Raw genomic sequence first — 4758 nt, forward strand, 5'->3', positions numbered from 1 at the left:
GAAACTCACTCAAAACCGCTCAACTACATGGAAACTGAACAACCTGCTCCTGAATGACTATTGGGTACATAATGAAATGAAGGCAGAAATAAAGATGTTCTTTGAAACCAACGAGAACAAAGACACAACATACCAGAATCTCTGGGACACATTCAAAGCAGTGTGTAGAGGGAAATTTATAGCACTAAATGCCCACAAGAGAAAGCAGGAAAAATCCAAAATTGACACCCTAACATCACAATTAAAAGAACTAGAAAAGCAAGAGCAAACACATTCAAAAGCTAGCAGAAGGCTACAAATAACTAAAATCAGAGCAGAACTGAAGGAAATAGAGACACAAAAAACCCTTCAAAAAATTAATGAATCCAGGAGCTGGTTTTTTGAAAAGATCAACAAAATTGATGGACCGCTAGCAAGACTAATAAAGAAGAAAAGAGAGAAGAATCAAATAGATGCAATAAAAAACGAAAAAGGGGATATCACCACCGATCCCACAGAAATACAATCTACCATCAGAGAATACTACAAACACCTCTATGCAAATAAGCTAGAAAATCTAGAAGAAATGGATAAATTCCTCGACAAATACACCCTCCCAAGACTAAACCAGGAAGAAGTTGAATCTCTGAATAGACCAATAACAGCTTCTGAAATTGTGGCAATAATCAATAGCTTACCAACCAAAAAGAGTCCAGGACCTGATGGATTCACAGCTGAATTCTACCAGAGGTACAAGGAGGAACTGGTACCATTCCTTCTGAAACTATTCCAATCAATAGAAAAAGAGGGAATCCTCCCTAACACATTTTATGAAGCCAGCATCATCCTGATACCAAAACCTGGCAGAGACATAACCAAAAAAGAGAATTTCAGACCAATATCCTTGATGAACATCGATGCAAAAATCCTCAATAAAATACTGGCAAACCGAATCCAGCAGCACATCAAAAAGCTTATCCACCATGATCAAGTGGGCTTCATCCCTGGGATGCAAGGCTGGTTCAACATACGCAAATCAATAAATGTAATCCAGCATATAAACAGAACCAAAGACAAAAACCACATGATTATCTCAATAGATGCAGAAAAGGCCTTTGACAAAATTCAACATCTCTTCATGCTAAAAACTCTCAATAAATTAGGTATTGATGGGACGTATCTCAAAATAGTAAGAGCTATCTATGACAAACCCACAGCCAATATCATACTGAATGGGCAAAAACTGGAAGCATTCCCTCTGAAAACTGGCACAAGACAGGGATGCCCTCTCTCACCGCTCCTTTTCAACATAGTGCTGGAAGTTCTGGCCAGAGCAATCAGGCAGGAGAAGGAAATAAAGGGCATTCAATTAGGAAAAGAGGAAGTCAAATTGTCCCTGTTTGCAGATGACATGATTGTATATCTAGAAAACCCCATTGTCTCAGCCCGAAATCTCCTTAAGCTGATTAGCAACCTCAGCAAAGTCTCAGGATACAAAATTAATGTACAAAAATCACAAGCATTCTTGTACACCAATAACAGACAAACAGAGAGCCAAATCATGAGCGAACTCCCATTCACAATTGCTTCAAAGAGAATAAAATACCTAGGAATCCAACTTACAAGGGATGTGAAGGACCTCTTCAAGGAGAACTACAAACCACTGCTCAATGAAATAAAAGAGGATACAAACAAATGGAAGAACATTCCGTGCTCATGGGTTGGAAGAATCAATATCGTGAAAATGGCCATACTGCCCAAGGTAATTTATAGATTCAATGCCATCCCCATCAAGCTACCAATGACTTTCTTCACAGAATTGGAAAAAACTACTTTAAAGTTCATATGGAACCAAAAAAGAGCCCGCATCGCCAAGTCAATCCTAAGCCAAAAGAACAAAGCTGGAGGCATCACGCTACCTGACTTTAAACTATACTACAAGGCTACAGTATCCAAAACAGCATGGTACTGGTACCACAACAGAGACATAGATCAATGGAACAGAACAGAGCCCTCAGAAATGATGCCGCATAGCTACAACTATCTGATCTTTGACAAACCTGACAAAAACAAGAAATGGGGAAAGGATTCCCTATTTAATAAATGGTGCTGGGAAAACTGGCTAGCCATATGTAGAAAGCTGAAACTGGATCCCTTCCTTACACCTTATACAAAAATTAATTCAAGATGGATTAAAGACTTATATGTTAGACCTAAAACCATTAAAATCCTACAAGAAAACCTAGGCAATACCATTCAGGACATAGGCGTGGGCAAGGACTTCATGTCTAAAACACCAAAAGCAATGGCAACAAAAGCCAAAATCGACAAATGGGATCTCATTAAACTAAAGAGCTTCTGCACAGCAAAAGAAACTATCATCAGAGTGAACAGGCAACCTACAGAATGGGAGAAAATTTTTGCAACCTACTCATCTGACAAAGGGCTAATATCCAGAATCTACAATGAACTCAAACAAATTTACAAGAAAAAAACAAACAACCCCATCAAAAAGTGGGCAGAGGACATGAACAGACACTTCTCAAAAGAAGACATTTATGCAGCCGAAAAACACATGAAGAAATGCTCATCATCACTGGCCATCAGAGAAATGCAAATCAAAACCACAGTGAGATACCATCTTACACCAGTTAGAATGGCCATCATTAAAAAATCAGGAAACAACAGGTGCTGGAGAGGATGTGGAGAAATAGGAACACTTTTACACTGTTGGTGGGACTGTAAACTAGTTCAACCATTGTGGAAGTCAGTGTGGCGATTCCTCAGGGATCTCGAACTAGAAATACCATTTGACCCAGCCATCCCATTACTGGGTATATACCCAAAGGACTATAAATCATGCTGCTATAAAGACACATGCACACGTATGTTTATTGCGGCACTATTCACAATAGCAAAGAGTTGGAACCAACCCAAATGTCCAACAACGATAGACTGGATTAAGAAAATGTGGCACATATACACCATGGAATACTATGCAGCCATAAAAAATGATGAGTTCGTGTCCTTTGTAGGGACATGGATGAAACTGGAAAACATCATTCTCAGTAAACTATCACAAGGACAAAAAACCAAACACCGCATGTTCTCACTCATAGGTGGGAATTGAACAATGAGAACTCATGGACACAGGAAGGGGAACATCACACTCCGGGGACTGTCGTGGGGTGGGGGGAGGGGGGAGGGACAGCATTAGGAGATACACCTAATGCTAAAGGACGAGTTAATGGGTGCAGGAAATCAACATGGCACATGGATACATATGTAACAAACCTGCACATTGTCACATTGTGCACATGTACCCTAAAACCCTAAAGTATAATAAAAAAGAAAAAAAAATAATAATAATAATAATATGTCTTGGAGGGCATTCCTTCTTAGTAGGTACAGATATACTTTATTCTACATAATGCCTCATTCGCTTAGTCACTCTAGGTCATTTACTATTTTTACTATGAAACAAAGTTATAATGAATATCCTTGTACATCCTTCTGAACACATGGGCAAGTATTTCTCTAAAGTAGATCCCTAGAAGTGGAAATGCTTGGTTAAAGGGTACATGTATTTAACATCTTAATAAATATTTCTCAATTACCATCCAAAAAGGAGACGGTGGGGGGGGTCTCTACCAAATTGCCCTCCCAACCGCCTACGAGCGTTACTACCCTCAGGTGGGATCTCCTCTTTCTTTCCCTAGACATCTCTCTCCCTCATTCTCCACATAACGTATCTTTGCTCGAACCTCCTACTGCACCAACAGCCCCATCCCCACTCAAACACGCACATTCTTGGCAAATATCTCACCAACTATTTGTAGAGAAAAAAAGAGGTCAACAAAGGCAAACGTTCTCAGCTTCCTACCCCCAAACCTACAAAACCTAAAGTCTATCCCCTTCCTGTCTTCCTTCCCTCCTATTATAATGGGGGTAGGAGGGCAGTCCTTCCTGTTGTCTAAAAGCAATCCTGGTTGAGAGGGTCCTTATCTTCACAAAGGCCTGACTACACTGACCAAAGGTCTCAGCTTCCACTCTCCCCTTAGCTAACCTCCATCTATTTTCTGCCCTCACGGCTCCATGGAAACCTCAGGCTCACCTTGGGCAGAATCCAGGTCCTTATCTTAGGTGACTAGTGCCTACTCTCTACTTCTGACAACATTCTTCATAATGCCAGTCTGCTGATTTTCCTCCTCAGGCTCTCTGGCACTTCTTTCTCACTCCTCCACTCCTCAGGCACTTCTTGTCCAAACCTTAAAAGCTGAGTTTGGGGTTTCCGATCTGGGCCTTGTGCTCATTCCCCCTGGGAGATGTCACCCATTCCCCACGTGCAGCCACCATCACCCTCTGTCTTCTCTCTGATCAGCGTCTTCAGCCCAGATCGCCTGCAAGTCCGAATTTGACTTCACTTTCTCGCATTCTGCCCAGCCTTCCCTCCACTCCTCCCCAACCCCTAAACCTAGTCCCTCCTCCGGGAAGTCTTTCCTGACTCCTCCCCCTTCTAACTCCCCACCGTCGGTCCGTGTCCGCCGCCACGCGTGTCCAGTACCTCGCAGATCTGAGGAATGTAGTTCTCCTTGAAGTAGTTCTTCAGCCTCGGGTTGGCATTGCGTAGCGAGGCCATGGCCCGAGGCCTGACGGAGAAGCTGCGCTAGTACCCTCCCCGCGCTGGGACTAGGGGCCGGGCGCGTGCGGGCGTTGTCCCGGCAACCAGGGGGCGGGGCTGGGGGTGGCACCGCCCCGCGCTCCGCTGCCAGGGGCAGG

General features: G+C 42.8%; 1 protein-coding gene across 11 annotated transcripts in view; it reads right to left on the reverse strand.

The window, feature by feature from the left end:
* The window catches only part of FBXL13 (F-box and leucine rich repeat protein 13), a 304728-nt gene extending 300074 nt beyond the window's left edge, over window positions 1-4654 (reverse strand). For all 11 annotated transcript variants that reach the window (XR_009209023.1, XR_009209022.1, XR_009209020.1 and 8 more), the window contains exon 1: window positions 4544-4654. The gene's annotated coding sequence lies outside the window, so the exon portion shown is untranslated. The remainder of the gene's footprint in view (window positions 1-4543) is intronic.
* Between the last annotated feature and the right edge of the window lie 104 nt (window positions 4655-4758).

The sequence above is a fragment of the Hylobates moloch genome, unplaced genomic scaffold, assembly GCF_009828535.3.
Source record: "Hylobates moloch isolate HMO894 unplaced genomic scaffold, HMol_V3 SCAFFOLD_1, whole genome shotgun sequence".
Classification (NCBI taxonomy): domain Eukaryota; kingdom Metazoa; phylum Chordata; class Mammalia; order Primates; family Hylobatidae; genus Hylobates; species Hylobates moloch.